This window comes from Bos mutus, chromosome 14, assembly GCF_027580195.1.
Source record: "Bos mutus isolate GX-2022 chromosome 14, NWIPB_WYAK_1.1, whole genome shotgun sequence".
Classification (NCBI taxonomy): domain Eukaryota; kingdom Metazoa; phylum Chordata; class Mammalia; order Artiodactyla; family Bovidae; genus Bos; species Bos mutus.
In genome coordinates, this window is record NC_091630.1 from 70,680,645 (window position 1) to 70,699,639 (window position 18,995).

General features: G+C 58.6%; 1 protein-coding gene across 10 annotated transcripts in view; it reads left to right on the top strand.

Moving 5' to 3' along the window:
- SLC45A4 (solute carrier family 45 member 4) overlaps positions 1-18,995 on the top strand; it is a 63,545-nt gene that overhangs the window by 6,021 nt on the left and 38,529 nt on the right. Inside the window, exon 4 of one of the 10 annotated variants that reach the window (XM_070382707.1) lies at positions 15,568-15,644. The exons of the other annotated variants lie outside the window; for them this stretch is intronic. The gene's annotated coding sequence lies outside the window, so the exon portion shown is untranslated. The remainder of the gene's footprint in view (positions 1-15,567; positions 15,645-18,995) is intronic. 10 annotated transcript variants of the gene reach the window in all.

The window sequence follows — 18,995 nt, forward strand, 5'->3', positions numbered from 1 at the left end:
TGGCCCGGAACAGGCTTTGGCTGGAGGCTGTAGAACGTCGTGTTGTGGGGCAGTCTGTGACATAGGGGAGGTTCCAAGTGACAGGGGGCTCTGCTGCTGGTGCTCGTGCTGGGCAGGAGGGCTGGCTGCTCTCCCAGCTCTGTGGACCCCGGTCATGTGGGTCAGCCTGCCGTCGTCCCGTCCCGCCGTTAGCAATCCGCTTAGGAATGCTTCGCCTTGGACTTGGGCAACATGTGTCCTCAGAGCGTGAGGCCGAGCCTTGGTTTCTCGAGATAAGGGAAGGTAGGAGCGAGGCACGGCCCCATCCGAGGGTCCCGGGGTGCATCCCAGGGGTGAGGTGGTGGGCCAGGCTGTGCCGCCTCCCCCGCCCTGTGGAGACCCCTGTGCCCAGATCCACGTTCACATCTTCATGGCCGTTTGGGCCTCAGTACTAAAGGATTAGGGCCCCTGCCGTAGGGGCTTAGAGAGAGGCCTGGGCTGCTCGCGGGAAACCAGGATGTCCAGGTGACCCCACACCGAGGGGTTCGGCATGCCTGTCCTGCTCGGGGAGGTGGGGTGCTGGCGTCACCGGCGGGCTTCCTCGCATCACTTACAGTAAAAGCCGGCAGCTGGAAGCCTGGCCTTCACACCCTGGACACCACCACCCTCTGCTGGAGGGAGCCGGGCCTTCCAGGGCTGCCCCCCGCCCCCGAATGTCCATTGCAGGCAGCCGTGACTCGGTCGGGGGTGGGGGGGTTGTGGGGTTGAGGCCAGCATGTCCTTGGATTTGCCAGCATGGGGCTCAGCAAACCTCGTGGGACAGGGCAGCTGAGAGAGGGCTCAGTGCTGTTTAAAACACGTCGAGCTGGCTCATCCTCGAATTATTCAGATGTTGAAAGTGTTCTCAATTCTTAAGAGGATCGGGAGGGGCCCTGTACCGCCGTCTGCAGCAGAGACACGGTAGCGCCTCGTGCTGGTGCCGGCCCCGGCCGGGTGACCTTGGCCCAGAAGCTGCCCACAGTTCGGCGCTCCAGCCCCTGTGTTAGGGCCTGGGGAGCATAATGTGGGTTTGTTCCTGGCACTTAGCAGGCCCTGAGGGCTGGGTCTCCTGGGCAGAGCACTCGGCTCCTCCTCTAACCATGCGGCCAGGGCTGTGTTATGTGTAACAGAAAGGAGAAGGGGGCACACACAGAGAGGTCAAGCAACCTACCCCGAGCCACACAGTAAGTGGCCAAGCCCGCAAGCTCACCTTGGACCTCACCGATGAGGGTGCTGGGCCCAAGGTCTTGGGTCTCCCGCATGGCATTATGAGCCCTGGGATGCAGGAAGCCTCCACCCATATGAATATACGTGTTTCTGGAAGTCTGGGGAACGTGACTTTCTCTCTCGTGCTGTGACAGCGTTTGGAAAACATCAGTACATTTTCACAGGGCGAAATGCTTGTCGTTCACCAAATGCAGGTGAGGGTGGGGACCGCTTTCCCAGCGGGTGAACAGCAGTGGTGACTCCGATGCTGTGAACAGGAGAGGAGGCAGGAGCAGCGTGGGGGCAGGTGGGCTGGCCGCTGCCGGCCAGGTCTCAGAGACGGGCTGACTCTCAGTCCTTGGTTAGTCCCTGGCCATAGGAACCGCCTGTGCGGAGAGGCTGTGCACGGATAAGAGCCAGTGGAAGGTGGTGGTTTGTGGTTGTGAAGGTCAGATAGGCCTTTGGTTCTGCCTCGAGCGGCAGGGAGCACCCGGAGCACCGGCTGGTTTCCACACCACTTGGGGAAAGTTTACCAGTTTTAATGTGGATTTCCTCGTGGCCCCTTAGAACCTGTCCATTTGGGGATTATTACTGTCCACCCAGCTCAGCCAGGGCTTGGAGCCCTTTAGCAGATGTGGCCTGGGGTCTCAGGCCTGCCCCGTGGCAGGCCGGCTCCATGAGAGAGGGCTGGAGGACTGCTCCTGCCGCTCTGCCAACCCTGTTGGCTTTTGGCAGGAGTCCTCTATGCTGTTGACTTAAGTGACCTGGGCAGGGGCAGCTGTAAGGCCACCACGGACCCTCAGCGAGGCCATCCGCGCTGAGCCTGGGGGGCTCTCCTTGGTAGTCCTGATGAACAGGGGTCACCGGGTGGCAGCGATGTGCCCAGGTGCCGCCCATCCTCTGAGTATTTGTGGGTGCTCACAGCCCCTGGAAGGGCCTCGGGCGTCTTTATCAGGCGCCTGTATGTGGGGACCGTGGGCAGGTTCTGTGCGAGGTGCCACCTAAAATTCGGAGGTAACTTCCGAATTTGCCAAGCACTCTTGCACGGGAGGGTGCTGTCCCCACTTTATGGATGAGGAAACAGGCCCAGAGAGCTTAAGGAGTCCACGTGGAGTTCTGTCTTTTGAGTGCCTCTGCTGGAAAGTGTACTAGGGACAGCGGGAAATGCAAAAGCAGCTCTCATCTGAGCCGAGAGGCGAGAGCTGAAGGGGAGCACACAGACGAGGGGACGCAGCGCTGGCCGAGCGCTCCAGGGAGCCGTCATCACCTTCACCCGAGCCCGTTCAGGAGGGCTTCTCGGAAGCGGAGGCTCTTACGGCTGGCTCAGGAAGAGAAAGAGCCCGACTGTCCGGGCATGAGAACGCTGCTGTGGCCTTGCGTGGTGGAGGTGGAGTGGGCCTCCAGCTTCACTTTAATTAGTGACGACCTGCCCGGGTTGCCACAGAGACATGCCGGGGGAGGAGGCCCCGCCAAGCCTTCATGGCTCTGTGCCGTGCCCACCACGGCGTGGCCCGTGGAGAGGAGCTGCCTTCAGCACGTGCACAGCGAGGCGCGTGGACTGGCCATGGACTGCCCGAGCCCCCTGCCCTGGTCAGTGTGCCCCTCCCGCTCACCCAGCCGCTCTCCTGGCCTGGTTTCCCAGCTGCCCTCCTCAGGGTCTCCACGTGCTCGCACTGTGGTGGGCCTCCCCCCAACCCCACCCAGGCGTTCAGGAGACGGGCTCAAGTTGAGGCTGCTCGGTGAGTTCCTGCCCTGTCCCCGCGTCCCCAAGGGAAGGTGTCTGCTCTGTCTCTCTGCCCTGGATAACCTCTTGCAGCCACGGGTCGGGGACTGGGCGGGGCTCCATCAGGCCCAGCCCTGGCTCAGGGCCCGGCCGCTAATACTCACAGCTCCTGATAACATTTCAACTTAAAACAGCCTTTCAGTGGCTAGCCTCATTTTTCACATGAGAAGTCCGTCTATTTAGGGACTGGCCATGGCTCCCCTAACTGAGAACCCCAAGCTCCCAGTTCAGCACAGCCCTTCTGAAAGCCCGGTGAGGGATGGTCACAGGAGTGAGTGGCTCGTTCCCCAACTGGCTGACGTGAGGGAGCAGGATGATGTCTCGGGTTACCCTTATCATCTGAGGCTCGGGAGGGCTGGGGCTGTGTGCTCATGGGCTTAGGGAGTTAACGTCTTCCGTTTGGCGGGTAGGGGGGTGCGGTTCACATCTGAGAACAGCTCAACTACTCAGGAGATGTAGTTAGATACTGTTCCCTGGGCCCTTCAGCGAGGGGCTGGAGCAGAGGCTGCAGTAGGGGGTGGCGTCCAGGGAGGCCCCTGGGTCCAGCTGGCTCATCACCGACCGCACGCCACGCTGTCCCCACGACAGGCGTTCTGGAATGGTGGCTGGTCACTGGGGGCACTAGTGCTGACGCGTGCCTTCACTGGAGAAGCTCCCCCGGGGCTCCATGGGTCCTGACCGGGACCGGCAGGGCCCCTGTGTCCTGCCCGCCTGGCAGGCCGAGCCTGCCCCCCATCCCCCTGCTGCTCCCGGAGATGGGCCCTTCACGACTGGCTCCCAAGGGAGCTGCCCTCACGCTGGGCACAGGCCAACAAAGGGCAGTGACAGTAGGCAAAGGCAGATAGGTAGTGGTAGCTTTGTAGTGGGCGTTTGGGACCTGTGTCTGGTGACCCCGACCTGACCGTTCACCCGTGTTTTCAAGGGCGGAGGCAGGCCTGTGCCTGTTGGCCTGGTGGAATGCCTCGCCGCGGCAGGGTGCAGGGGAGACCCAAAGGTGCTGGCCCATGGGCCCAGGGCCCTGGTCAGAGTTTGGCCTGGCTGAGTCTTATTTTTACCACAATCTGGTCTTAAGCCCCAAACCAGGATTTTTCAACCTTTTTTTCAAACCATTCTTTTTTTTTTTTTTTGCACATTTCCACCCCAGGAAGATCTTGTCTGGATTCACACTTTTTTTTTTAATTGCAAGACTTTTATGCATGCAGTATTCCTTTCCCAGCATAACTGCCTTCTCCTGACACCCCTGAAAGTTAAGTCCCAAGGGATCCCACAAGGCCCACTGCCGGGCACCTTTGCGGTTCCATCTCATACTCTGGAGCAAGCACTGTGTGTTTCTTCTATGTTGTAGATGCGACACTGGTAGGTGAGTCGCTCTTTTACATTAAACAGGGCCTGCATGTTCGGTTTACATGGAGTTGCCGTTAGGCTCCGTTTTCTATTTTTTTTTATGCTCCGTTTTCCTAACGCTGACCAGAGTGGCCACACGCCTGGGAGCCCAGTGCCGGGTTCTGATGTCTCAGGTGGACTCCGGGTCCTGAGGGCACCCGGACGACCCAGATTTGCCTACACTTCCTGCTTACTGTCTTGCTTCCGAGGGTCAGTTTGAAGGCTGAAGCGTTTTGTCTTGATGTGATGATCAGTTGACCAAGCATTTCAGAGTCCCTCCTTCGTACTTGTGTGGAGGTCGCAGGGGTTGCCAGCTCCGATGCCCTGGGGTGATGGCAGGTGGGTGGTCTGGCTGCATCTGTCTCATCCTGCTGGTGGTGGGGAGCAGGTGGCATCCACAGGCAGAGCCAGGGAGTTGGGTCCCTATGGGGGGGCAGGCGGGGCTCAGGGACACAGCAGTGGGGGTGACATCCCACCTCGGGCCTGGCCTCCGCTGGGAGCCTTCCACTCATGGGCCCAGGGGCACTGGGAGAAGCGAGCAGGCCACGTGAGGGGAAGAGTCTGTTGGAGATAGGGTGGCCTTCCACGGAGGGGCCTGGTCAAGCTGCAGTGACGGGTCAGCGTGGGCGCCTGCCTGTGGGACCAGCTTCCTGCCGCCTGCTGTCCTAGTGGGAGCTGACAGCTGTGGGTTTATGGTGGCTTGGGTTCTGGACAGCGTCCTGAGCAGCCCAAGTCTAGTGGGTTTGGGGTTTAGGCCCCTTATGCACAGGTCCCATCCCCCTTCCCCAGCGCTGCAGGCGGGCTCCGTCCCTCATATGCAGGGCAGCCTTGGAACAACTTGAGGGCAGCTTGAGCCCCGTGATGCGTATGCGCCAGGCTAATGTGTGTGCGCCAGGCTGATGCATGTGCGCTGCGCCGGGCTGATGCGTGTACGCTGGGGCTGATGTGTGCACGGGGCTGATGCGTGTGCACGGGGCTGATGCGTGTGCGCCGGGCTGATGTGTGTGCTCTGGGCTGATGCGTGTGTGCCACGGCTGATGCGTGTGCTCTGGGCTGATGCGTGTGCGCCGGGGTGATGCGTGTGTACCAGGGTGATGCTTGTGCCCCGGGCTGATGCGTGTGTGCTCTGGGCTGATGCGTGTGCGCCGGGGTGATGCGTGTGCGCCGGGGTGATGCGTGTGCTCTGGGCTGATGCATGTGCGCTGGGCTGATGCGTGTGCGCTGGCGGCACGGTGAGAGGCTGGATGAGGGAAGAAAGCCTGGCCTGGGTTAGCTCTGAACTGGGGTGCAGCACCTGGCAGACGGCCTGGAGCCGGGCGCGGAAGGAAGAGCCAGACTGTGTCTGAGGGAGACAGCGATGCCCAGACTCCTCGTTTGAAGTCGGCGTACAGATCAGATTATAGTGTTATCTGGAGTACGGCTTGTGTTTGGTTATGAAACGTGAGACCTGTGTTTTGCTGACCTGTTTTTTTCCTCACTCATCCCTCCCCAGCTCTGTCCTGGGTTACTTTTCCAAATGAATGAGCTAATACAACATACGGAAGGTTCAAAACAAGCTCATTATCACCCTAGCAAGCCAACTATATAACATTTGCTCAGGACTCCTCTACAGACATCAAGGCTTGCTGGGCTGACTTTATTTCATTTGATAGGATGACAGTCGTTTTACTTACAGTGGTTTGTACTTTTTTCTGTTCCTTTAGGATCGACTCTAGTAATGGTTTTGATCTTTCTGCTGTCAGCACGTCTGTGTGTCTCATAAATGCCCAGCTCCGTAACAATCAGGGCTGGCCCCTGTTGGTTTCTGTTTCATCTGCCTTTTGTTTGTTTCTGCCTAAATTGCTCAACTACATTCTAAAGGAAATTACAAAAGGAAGGACTGACCTTAAAAAGTTATGAGAAGATGATGTAACAGCCATATCCCAGCAACAATGCCCCTGACCGGTTGAGTAACTGTATGTACGCCCTGCTCCCTGTTCCCCAGCCAGGGTGGTTCTCTATCCAGTTGGGTCATGGATCCTCTGAGACTGCTGAACGCTATGGACCTCCTTCTCACAAAAATGTGGAAACACCATCTTACTTGTGCGTTAGAGGGTACTCACAGCTCTCCTGGCACCCCTAGGATGTGGGCCAAAAGGCCCTGTCTGGAGCCAGGTTAAGGACCCGCCAGGTGGGCTGCCTGCTCTGTCTCCTGGAGTGGCTAGCTCTGGCCTTGGGCTGGAGATCAGCCCCCAGGTGATGGCTGGTGGTGTTTCCCAGCTGCCGTGATGAGTCGAGCAGTGACCGCCCGTTGGACTCAGGCATCCATCCTGGGCCCTGGAGAGCCTGGAAGCTGTGGGCAGAGCGCCTGCCGGGGATGCTGTCGTGCCCGTGACGTTAGGATGCTCCAGTTCACTTTGTGGGGAATGTAGGGTAGTTAAAATTAGCAGCGAGAGCCTCCGAGAGTCAAGGTTGTCCAAGAGCGTTGAGCAATGTCACATTGAGATCAGGCTCGGGGTGGCGGGTGGAATTCCCAGCCAAGCCGCAGTGGAAGGGTCAGGCCTGCAGCTGCAGCTCTCACGGGCCCTGGCGTCGGCCCCGAGAGGGTCTCGAGAGGGGCATGGGGTTAGATCTCTGCCTGTGCTGCCCCTGATGTGGTTACCCTAGAGCCAGATGTGTGCATGGCTTGGGGAGTGGGCCCCCTGCACCTGCAGGTTCCCTGTGCATGGAGCCCAGGGCGGCCGCACTGCAGTTCCGTGGTGTAAGGACTTGAGGGCCTGTGGGCGGTCCTGGGTAGAGCAGTGCGCCCTGCCTTTCGTGTGCGTATTAAGCAATGTGTATAGCATTGTTTATCTAAGTGCATAGTGTGACATGCTATAGCACACGTAATTACACATATGTAACGTGTATGACCGGAGAAGGCAATGGCACCCCACTCCAGTACTCTTGCCTGGAGAATCCCATGGACGGAGGAGCCTGGTGGGCTGCAGTCCATGGGGTCGCTAAGAATCAGACATGACTGAGGGACTTCACTTTCACTTTTCACTTTCATGCATTGGAGAAGGCAATGGCACCCCACTCCAGTGTTCTTGCCTGGAGAATCCCAGGGACGGGGGAGCCTGGTGGGCTGCCTCCATGGGGTCACACAGAGTCAGACACGACTGAAGTGACTTAGCAGCAGTAGCAGCAGCAATGTGTATGACAGTCTACTATCGTAATGTGTATTTTATTTCAAGTTCCTTGGAGGATGTCTAGGGTTCTAGTTGCCCCACCAGCTCCTTTTCATTGATGACATGAGGGACAGGGTGTTTCTTAGGACCGTGATGGAGGGTCTGAAGCTACAGTGCCAGGCGTCCGCTGGGCCTGCTTGGCGGGCTCCCGATTCAGAGGAGTGAGGGGCGGCCTCCTCTGCTCTGACAGAACAGGAGGGCCTGGGGTGTTCTCCAGCCTTCCCCATGGGCCTCCTCCAGGCCCCCTCTGCAGAGGGACCCCTCTGGTCTCTGGCACGCAGCCACTTATTTCCTCTCTAGACCGGCCATGTGATCCTTTCCAGCCCAGCTCCTCTCAGCTGGGCAAACCCGGAGTCCCCCCCGCCGCTTACAGCGCCGCCTCTTCATACTCTTCAGATGAAGAGCGCACAGCCGTCCCTGATCATTCTCAGCAATCTGCTACCCCGTCTGCAGCCCTGAAGATTAGAATCCCGTCCTCATGGGAAGCCATGAGGCACATCACATCTCTGTGACTTTATGCTCCACTCTGATGCTTGTCTGTCCTGTGTGAAAGGTGAAATAGAGGTCGTTTTGAACTAAAGACTTTTGATCGGGCCAGGTTGCAATTTCCGCCTGGAAAGGAACCAGCCCGCCCCGTGCCTGGCCCTCGCCTCCCGCCCGGCCTACCCTGTGAGCTGCCAGTCTCCGACCGCCTGACCCCTGCTTTTGGCGGAGGGTTCCCACGAAAAAGCAAGACCAGGATGGGGCTCTGGCCTCTCCCCGCCAGTGTCCATTGGTTTCCCAGCCCAGCAGTGACACTGTTGACAGGCTCACAACAGCGCTGGGACGCAGTATCGCCGGCCGGGCTGCTGTTTGTCCCCCTGAGGGCCCAGCAGTCACCATCCTGCAGCTTCTGGGCAAGCGACCTAGTGCCTCAGTTTTCACATCTGCAAACTGGGGCTAAGATCGTTTACTGCATGGGACTGTTGCAAGGACGGAGCGAGCTCACACACACAAAGCGCCATGAACAGTAGTTGGCACCCAGGAGGTCCGCTCAGAGTTTCAGCTGCCGTGACGCACCCACACGAAGCAAGAGAATGCAGCACTAGGGAGGGGCTTGGCGGCTCCCGGGAGGGAGGGATGCGCTCTGGCAGGAGAGGACCTCCCGGGCCCGTGCACACCCGGGTTGGGGCAGGAGTGTGTGTCGTCATGCAGGGCAGAGCCAGCACCGCCAAGCGTGGGGCTGTGTGGCTGGGCAGGAGTCTGGCGGGGGCCGGCAGCTGGGCTGGCCCGGCGCGTTTGGCTGCGCGTCCTGGCTGGGGCTGTGGACTCAGGCGGTGTGTGAACAGAAGCGTGCGCAGGTGGCCGAGCCGCTGTCTGCTGTGTCCCCCGTGCTGGGCCACGAGCGTGGGGTCAGGTCTGTGAGCGCGGTAGGGAGTGGGGCAGTGTGCGGACCGAGGGGCTCATCCCGCCTGGGATCCTGCGGGCAGCAGCCAGCTGGTGCCCAGAGGCGCCCAGGCTGCTGCCAGCCTGACTCCCTGGCCCAGCGTGAGTCCGCTGCAGCCCTCGGGGAGGGTGGTGCGGTGAGTCGCACAGTGAGCCTTTTATGGTCTGAAGTTTTTTCTCTCTTTTTTTTTTTGGTGGGGGTGCCCACAAGCGCCTGGCATGTGGGATCCCTGACCAGGCATTGAACCCACACCCCCCGCAGTGGAGGCACTGGGGAAGTTCCCCAAAGTGTTTTCTTGACAGACTTAACCAGATGCCCCAAAGAATAATTTCTTTAACCAAATACATAATTTTTCTATTTGTAGTTAACTGCCTTTAATTGGCTGTTGCGCCAGCCCGGCCATCCTTCCACTCCCAAGGATGTTCCGTGCTGCCCGGGAGACATTGGGAAATGCAGGCGCCCCATGAAGGGTTCTCCAGGGGGCCAGCCCTGGGAAGCTCAGCGGGCCTTGCAGGAGGGAGGGTGGTTCCGGGGGCGGTGCGCAGCCGGCTTTCCTGGCCCTGCTGGATGCGGGCTCCCTTGTGCAAACACCGCCAAGCCTCCAGGTGACCTCACCTGTCAGCCGCCAGGGCAGCTGAGTCATGACGCTGTAAATTATATCCGCCAGGGCAGGTTTGTAGCTGCGGTTATGTCTTCTCCCTGTTAAAATTAGTCTCGAGGAGAGAGTAAGGTGGTGTGCTGAGTTTCTCGCTCGTCATTTACAGGCTTCCCACAGGCCCTGCAGGCCTTTGTCCTTTGATAGTGGTGCCCTCGGTGTGCGGTTCTGAATGGGATCAGAGCTGCTGGCCATGGGGGAGGAGGGACAGTGCCCGCAGCCTGGAGCGGCAGCGGCTGGCCCAGGTCGGGCAGCAGCCCTGGGTCCCTGTCCGCCCTGTGCCTCTCTGCTGTTCTCGGTGTCCAGGGACGGATGCTGACCCCACGAGGGGCACCCCACCCCTGGCGGCTGGCCAGGAGGTGCCTTCACAGGGCTAGCCGCACCCTGCTGTGAGTGCTCTGTGAAAGGCAATTGGTTCTGTTTGCTGGGGGCAGGTGTGCGCATGGGGAAGACAGCAGTGTCGAGGCAGGACTGCTGCTAAGGGGACAGCGGGGTCTCGCGGGGACAGTGGGCAGGAAACAGGTCTGCTGCAGATTCGTGCAGTCACTGCATTGCGCCCGATGGGGAAGCGCTTGCTTGGGAACGGTGACTTATTCTGGAAAGGCTCTAAGCTGGTCTAGGAGTCTGTAAAGGTGCAGTAAGGTGCGTTTGCAGCTCGCATGCTTTTGTGTCCTGCTGTGGTCTGTTTCCAGTGAGTGCCCATGGGGGCTGCCCCCCCACCCCAGCCTAGGAGCTCCCCGGGAGTGCAGAGGGGCACTTGCCACTAGCCTCTGTGGGTCCTCCATGTCTGTGTCCAAGCCGCATCTTTCTGGCCCAGAGTTGAAAACCAGAGGGGCCATGAGCTCAGACTTCTGCCTCCCTGGGCTGGGAGCGGGCACAGCCCAGGGGCTCCCAAAGGGCCGAAGCCAAGCTGGGCTCCCTTGTGCCTTTGAGGCAGCGTTCATTCAGGAGAAACCCAGAAGGAGGGCCCCCCGGGTCTCCCCACCCGCCTTCCCCCATGTGACACCCCCACCCCTTCAGGCGGCCTTGGGTGTGTCTTGCCTGAGACGCTGTGGACACCCAGCTTGTGGACTGACGTCAGGGGCTGAAAAGCCCCCTCACTGGTTCTAGAAGTGTTGCTCAAACTCAAGATCGAGCGTCTTCAGAGACAGTTTTGGGAAGACAGAAATGTCACAACTGCAGACTCTCTGGGCTCTGTCAGGCGGGCCTCAGGGAGTGTGTGCAAGCCCGTGCGCTTGGTGTTGCTCCTCTGCCTCTGCAGCGGTCAGTGCCAGCCTCTGTCTCGGCCTTCCCCGTGTGCCCGTCCTGGGGAGCGCCATCAGTGAACGTGGGTGCAGAGGGCACCAAGGGGACGCAGGCTGGCAGGACGGAGTGGGAGGCCGGCGGCTCGGTGGGCTTCACGGCCTGGGAGCGAGTCCTCTGAAGTGGGTCCTTGTGCACCACACCGGGATGTGGGTCTGGGCCGCACAGTGGGCCCATCGCCCTGGACGGGGCAGTCAGCGATGCTGGAGTGAAGGATGGACGGACATGGGAACCGCCTGTGCTGCAGCCCCGGCAGGGCCGGCCGTGCGTGAGGCTGTGGCTCTGAGCTCGCAGTGATAGGTGGGTCCCTGACTTGGGAAGGTCTGTTGCGATGTTGGGGTGTTGGGCATGGCCCCAGCGGCTGCTGTTGCAGAAGCCATCGGGCCAAGGTCCCACGGGTGGGGTAGGCGGGGACCCACGGTCCTTTCTCCCTTGCTGGACCCCCAGGGATGGTGAGCTTGTGCTTGGAGGCAGCCTCCTGGGGTGGGGGACACCCGCTGTGGAGCCAGGCTGACCCTGAGTCCCGCTTACTGCCCTGTTTCTGGTTCTGCCTCTCCGGTCACCTGTTCTCTGCAGTCGTCCTGGCGGGAGGGTCAGTGCGCAGGGTGGACACCCCGGATGGCTGCAGCTGAAAGGGTGCTGACTCTCTCCCCTGTGAGGCCCCTGGGGACAGAGATGAGCCCCTGGGCCTGGGCGGGGGCCGCGCCCAGGAGGACCTGCTGGAGGGAGCAAGAAGCTTCCTGAGTCTCGGCGTCTTTACAGGACTTGGACGAGCACAGGCCAACTTGGCGTTGGATTACGCTTTTATCCCCCAGGAGAGAAACCAAATAAACAGAATAGAGTTACTTCGGGCCCCTGGCCAAACGAGGCATATTTTGGATCTGGTGACCTTTTCCTTTGGGTCACTAATCACTGGAGAAGGTTTTGACCGTATTCCATTTCAGAATAGGAAGAACAGCTTATTTTTCAGAGTGGCAAATAAGGAAAAGAATGAAAGTATCTCGGAGTCTCTGTTTCCAGAGGCTCCCCCGGGAGGAACATTTTTATAGACACCACACGTCCTCGCCAGCCCTGGCCAACTTTCCGTCCCGGCGTGCCGGGTGTTCTGTGAGCTGGCCAGCGCCTGGGAGGCCGGCACCTGCCCACGTCCCTGCAGCCCGCCGGCCACATGGGGGCCCTGCGCTGGGCCGCCCAGCTCTCCTGGGATCTTCATAGATCACGAACCTCAGCATTTTCACGACTGCCCTGTAGAAAGTCACTGTCATCACTGAGTCCCAGAGCGCTTGTGGCCATAGTCAAAGCCGGGGATGGGGTGTGACGTCAGCCCTCGTCGAGGCCACAGGAGGCGCCCCACCACCGCTCTCCTCGGCCGTGGTACCTGGCGCAGGTGCAGGCAGCACGTGCGTGACCGTACAGCGGAGGTGCTGCCTTGCGTGGACACGTGTGCCGGGTGAGGGCTGGGCGCCGACCGCCAAGCGTCATGGCCTTTCCTCCTGGCTGCCTTGACCTTGCGCTGCCGCCAGGGTTGTAACTGAGTGCGAGTCCCTGTCTGCATCGCCACCTCTCACTGTGCCTTTAAGCCACGGAGAGGTCGCCTGGGAGGGTCCCTGTGGCTGAGCACCGAGGGGACGAAGCCCTCTTTGGTCGGGGCCAGGGATTGCCCTAAATGCCTCGGCAGACTCAGAGCTGGCATCGACCCGGCAGTTCTGGGGAACCCGAGACCTTCTCGGCGTCCTCATTTGTCTCTCCTGCTGCTGCCTCTCCCGTGTGTCCCGGGGTGCCGGTCCTAGGACGCTGCACGAGAAGCCCGAGGGGGCCCAGAATCCGGGGCTGGCGGGGGATGGGGTGACTTAGACCTCAGCCTGCTCAGAGGGGACTGCTGCTCGCTTCTCAAGGGGGTAAGCACTCAGTGCCCCCAGCTCTTCTCAGCACAGAGACTCATGGTGTCCTTGGGGGTCCTGGGCTTGGCTCCCTACCCCCACAAGGCTCTGCATACAACTCAGGATATTGGAGGGTCATTTGGTGGTGAGGTTTTGGGGTTTGGATGTAGCAAACTGTAAAATAACAGAGCTTGGGCGGCTTATCGATGGTGCACAGTATTGGCTGCCTGGTGCTGGGCCCACGCGGAGCCAGCTCGCGCCGCCGGGGCTGCCCTGCCAGGCTGGGCAAGGCCATCCGGACTGGGGTGGAGGCCGCTCATCCCCGCCTCACCCAGCCTGTGCCACTTGCAGGGAGCCCTGGGGCCTGAGGAGGTGTGGAGACTAGTGCCGGCCCCACAGCTGCACCCGCGTGTCCGGCTCCAGCCACAGGTCCCAGGCTGCGCAGTTTGCGCCGCGCCGTGGGTCTGTCCTGGCCGAGACAGGCGAGCACGCGGGTCAGGCACAGCCCCTCCTGCGGGCCGGTGTCGTGTGGGTGTCCCTGTGAGGGCTGGGGAAGGGACAGGATGGTCATGGTGGAATGGGGGAGCCCCTGCCCTGTGGCAGCCACGGCTAAGACCTCTAGCCCTGTCGCACGTGGCTCCTGGCAGGCGGGCAGCGTGGACACAGGCTCCCTCCTGGTCTTGGCCAGGTCCCTCCCCTCCAGGCACCTGAAAGCGGGGGTGCGGGGGTCAGAGGGAGCCCCGTGGCCAGCTGGCGAGTTGCCTGCCCCGCTCTCCTGTTCTCTGAGCCCACTCCTCCTCAAGGGTCATCCCAGGGTCATCCTAGCGGTGGGCAGGTACCGGGCAGGGGAGGTGTGGTCAGCCGCTCCGTGCCTGCCTTTACAGAGAGGGGCTTCACTTGGTTCTGATAACCAAGTAGAATCCTTAAGCTAAATTTATGCTTTTATAATAACTTTATCACTTTTAGTGACAACCCTGGGTCAAAATCCTCGTAAAGCTAACGGTGTAGTCGTTGTTGGAGCACCCTCTTGTTCTGGGCTGTTCACGCCCAGAGTAGAGCCTGTCCAGTAGCTCAGATTCTCAGGGAGCTAGCTGGTTCCCGGTGTTGGGTGGTTGGGGTCCTTAGGATTGAGTACCTGCCCAGCGCATCCCTTGCCACACACATGGCGGGGGTTTCCAGAACTGTCCTCACGGCCCGGAGGCCTGCGCTGCTGCGGTATAACCCCCTCTCCAGGGGGGGCCGTGGGCGGAGGCTGCGCACGTGCTTCAGGCCTGGCACCCACGTCTCCGCTCCGTTTCCCACCTTGAGGTCGGAAGCTCAGCTGCTTCCAGGGTGTTTGGACTCACGGATGCTGACCCCTGTATCTATGCAGAGCCTGCCGTGCTCTATCTTGGAAGCGTGGCGTCCCAGGAGCCAGGATGTCAGGGTCCAGGTCTGGGGGACCCTGGGTGGGTCTTCTTCCCCACCGGGTTCGGGGAACCCTTCTGCTCGAGCTGCCCGCTTGCCAGCAAGGCTCTCATATCCCCTTGCGGGCCCCTTGTCCCCTGGGCGGCAGCTGCTGTTGTGACTTGGCGTCCCATCCCCGCTGAGTCGCACGCTGACGTACTAGGCGTAAAGCTGCCCAGATGAAGTCAGGGTGAGGGGCAGTCTGGAGCCGGTCACGGGCCTGGCTGTCGGGGTGCTGACTGACCAGGTCCCTGGGTGTCACCTCTTGGCCCACCGTCCCCCTGCTGCCTGCATCTGGTCACCAGGAGACTCACCTGTCCGTCAAGAAATTAAGTTTAAATCAGATTTGAGCAGTAATGCTCCTTATTCGCTTTCATCCCAACCATCATCTTAAAATCTCCTTTTAACTCCTTTTAACTCCTTTTAACTCCGTTTCCAGTTCCTTCTGCCTGCTGGGTTGTTTGCTTGAGCGCCTGGCACTGCACCCCTGATCAGGAGCCACGGTCCTGCCCTCCTGTGCCCTGCGGTCCAGGATGGGTGGGCAGGGGCCCTGGGGCCTGGGGACCCAGGGCAAGGCGGCTTGCTCCCCTCCAGCTGCTGCTGTTCCTTCTTTTTTTTCTTTGTAAAACTGCTTCTTTGGGAGCTTTCACTTCTCATGTAGGCAAGTCCCAAGCTAATATTTATCCTGTGAAGTATCTTAAAAATGCTGGAGGGCAAGTTATTTGCAGAGAGCTTTATCAGTCTTTGAAAGAGAGTCATTGTTACATTGATAAACTGAGGCACTGCTTACAATAGGCAGATTGTGTTTGAACTTGCAACCTTTAATGCAACAGTTAGTTTTTGTTAACAGACAGAACGGTGTTGGGTGTTCTGGTAAAGAGGTCTTTCTCCTTGTGTTTTTGTTTGTCACGGGCATGCACTGGGAGGGGGGAGACCTGGCGCCCAGCGCTGGTTTTGTAATACATTCAGGTGTTACTCGTTTTATGATTGGCAGGCTTTTCAGGAACGCGGACTTTGTACGTGGAGCCCTCGGTTTTTATGAGTCGTCCCTTTAAAAGTGGAGGTGCTGCCTTTCAGAGGGAAAGCTGCCTCACCATGCAGTCTTCAAAGACTCAGCAGTGTGCATGAAATAAAAAATGATAGGAGTAACAAGAATGTGCAGAAGGTGGTATTATTTATGTGTGGTCAGGAGGTTTCAGGTCTAAAGGGAAACACTCTGATGATGAACTAAGAACTTTACTGAGGCCCTTACTTTTCAGTGGAAGGAGTGGCTTCTTGGGTCTTCGCTGGAGCCTGCTTCCCTACACGGCAGCCCCTCTCGACTCTGAGCGTCCGGGTAGGAGGTGGGGAAGTCCTCTGGGGGTGGGAGGATGTCCAGGGCCTTAGCACCAAGCACCCTCGAGTTCCTGCCCCTGCCTCCTGCCCAGGGGTCTGGGGTGGAGGTGAGTGCTGCGGCTTCTGTACAGGGACAGACGTGGGGACTCTCGTGTGGCTCTGGTGAGAAGCAGGTCCAGAGGTGAGTTAGGCCTCAGTGACCCGGGGCTGGGAGCCTAGGCCAGTGGGGTCAGAGGGGCCTTAGGCGGGCTGTGCTGGGGCTGGAGGCCAGGATGTGGGGATGTGTGCCGGCACGGGTGCTCCTTGGAGGGGCCCGAGGACGGGCGCCCGGGGGGCGGTGCCTCTGCCCTGGAGAGACCTCAGTCGGACCAGGCACTTCCTCCTGGGTCAGCTGACTCCCTCCAGCTGCTGACTCGCTGTTCCTCCGCGGCCTCAGCGCTTCCCTCTCTGTCCCTCCTTTCTGACTCATGCCTGCGCTGTGCACGGAGCTGCCTGTGGCATGAGTGGAGCCGAGAGCCCATCTTCCCGCTGTCCTCACTGCAGAGCCACACAGACACCCACCCTGTCCATGCCCCAGAGTCCCTGTGGGTGCTGGCTGAATTGTTTGGGGGATGCACTGAGTTTCTGCAGGGGAAACAATCCCATTTCTGGCCATCGTGACTCTCCAGGCCATTTTCTAGGTGTGCCTCCCACTGCTGTCCTCTCCAGAACTTTTTCTTCTCCCCCAACAGAAACTCTGAACCCCTTACATTTACTTATTTTTTTCAGAGGAATTCCAACTTTTTCATTTTTGTCCTTTTATACAAAACCAAGAAGAAGAAATAGAACTGCAGAAGTAGTTAATTGGTAGAACACACGTTCACAGAAATCTGGATAGGAAGACAAGCTTATTTACAATGAGGAAACACATTTTTTTGTTGTTACTTAAAAAAAAAATCATGTATCTCTGGCTGCACTGGGTCTTCGCTGCTGTGCAAGGCCCCCTCTGGTTACCCAGGCTTCTTGTCACAGCGGCTTTTCTTGCTGTGACTTGTGGGCTCGGTCGCTTAGCTTGTGGGATCTTCCCAGACCAGGGATCGAACCTGTGTCCCCTACATTGGTAGGTGGGCTTCCCTGGTAGCGTAGACGGTGAAGAATCTACCTGCAATGGAGGAGACTCGGGTTTGATCCCTGGATCAGAAAGGTCCCCAGGAGAAGGGAATGGCCACCCACTCCAGTACTCTTGCCTGGGAAATTCCCACGGACAGAGGAGCCTGGAGGGCTACAGGCCGTGAGGTCGCAAGGGAGTCAGACACAACTGAGCAACTGACACTTTCAACACTTTTCTTAACCGCTGGACCACCAGGGAAGGCCCTTTACATTTATTTTTAATGCATCTGGAAACCCATCGTCACTGGTAAGTTTCTGTGGTCAGTGCTGTATGTTCATAAATTTACACTTTGGAGCCACCCAGCCCTTCCTTCAGTGCTTACATGGCTGGCAGGTGCCTGGAGACCCTGGGCCTCCTTTCCGACTCAGACTCCATTTCCTGGTGCTGTGGTTTTGTCTGGAGGCAGCATCCTTCTGCTGGCTCACAGACTGTAATCCAGTCCTGGGTTGTTGGGGGGTGGAGGGGGCAGCACTTAGTCCTGGGTGATGTCAGCACTCATGGGTTAATGAGTGGGAGAGAAAGGTGCTTGTTGGTGTTTGCAGCTGAGAAACTTGAACTTGGGCTTTGGCCTGGGGAGCCCAGCGCCATCTGGACCTCAGGAGGGGCAAGGTGCTAGATAAGCATGAGAGCTGCTCAACCCCAGGTGAATCTGTTTCAGACCTTGCAGGACTTTTCTGTCTTGTTGCTCGTGGCCTGGAGAAAACAGGGTTGATCACTGACTCCTCCTGACTCCCAGGGCATTGTGCCTGGGAGTGGAGGCTGGCCATGTGTACCCCTGAGTGCAGTGCATTGTGGGAGAATCCGTGATGAATGAAGCAGGTGGTGGTGCAGCTCGGGACAGGTGCCTGACGTCAGTCCAGCGGGGAGAAGGCTAAATAAATAAATCAGCAGAGCGAAATCCGGGCTCCAGGAGGGGCGACAGGTGCTGTCGGTGAAAAGCTCTGTGATTGTGCTTGGAAACCGGAGTAGCCGCTGAGGAAGGGCCTCCCGGCGACACAGGACAGAGGGGTAGCGCTCATGTACTGGACTGTTTGGGAGGGACCTGCTGCGTTCTGGTGGGTGACTGAACGGTCTGCAGTTACTTTATTGCTGAAGACAGATTGGGAAGAGCTTCTGAGCTGGTCCTTGGTGATCAGCTCTGAGTCTTTTAGTGGACCTGTCAGGAGCTGAGTCCACAGCTGGCTTTGCAGACCTGCCTCCCCAACCCTTCAACCCCATCCAACTCTCTTGGGCTGCCTGGCCTTGCAAGCCTCTGTCAGCACTCTGAAGCATCTGAGGTTCAGCTTCATTGTAGAACAGTCCTGAATGTCATTCCACATATCAGGCTCTGACGTGAAGTTTGGATAGGGAACCTGAATTAGGAAATGACTCTGGGTCATATAGATGCACTAACAGTATGTATATCATGGTGAATCCTCAGAATGCCTCTCTCTCCGCATTCAGAGTTGTTGTTTAGTCGCTCAGTCGTGTCCAACTCTCTCGCGACCTCACGGACTGTAGCCCACCAGGCTCTTCTGTCCATGAGATTTCCCAAGCAAGGATACTGGAGTGGGTTACCATTTCCTCCTCCAGGGGATTTTTCTAACCCAGGATTGAACCCGCGTCTCCTGCATGAAGGGGTTGACAGAGGAGACGACCAAGGATGAGATGGTTGGATGGCATCACCAACTCGATGGACGTGAGTTTGAGCACGCTCTGGGAGTTGGTGATGGACAGGGAAGCCTGGCGTGCTGCAGTCCATGGGGTCGCAAAGAGTCAGACATGACTGAGTGGCTGAACTGAACTCATGCATTGGCAGGCAGGTTCTTTATCTTTATGGCTGAGCCACCAGAAAGCTCCTCTCTACATCCATACCTTAAAAAAAAAACTTTATGGGACCATTATGTGTAGTTGATTTATAATGTGCCTTCTGTGCCTATTATTAGGCACATTTCCACGTCAACAGGTAATCCCACACCGTGGAGTTTGTGTCAGAATCTGTCTTCCTTTACATGAGCAGGTTGCTCAGTGGTGTTGATCCGCAGACTGTACAAGTTTTGCTTTCCAAAGAGCAGAATTGCAGGATCAAAGGGTATTTACATTCTGAGGCTTTCCACATCTACCGAGACGACTGCAGTTGTGGGAAATCGTTGCTGACGGAGTCAGGATGGCCGGGATTAATCCCACAGGTGATTGTGCCACTTGCTGTGAGCGCGTCAGCCC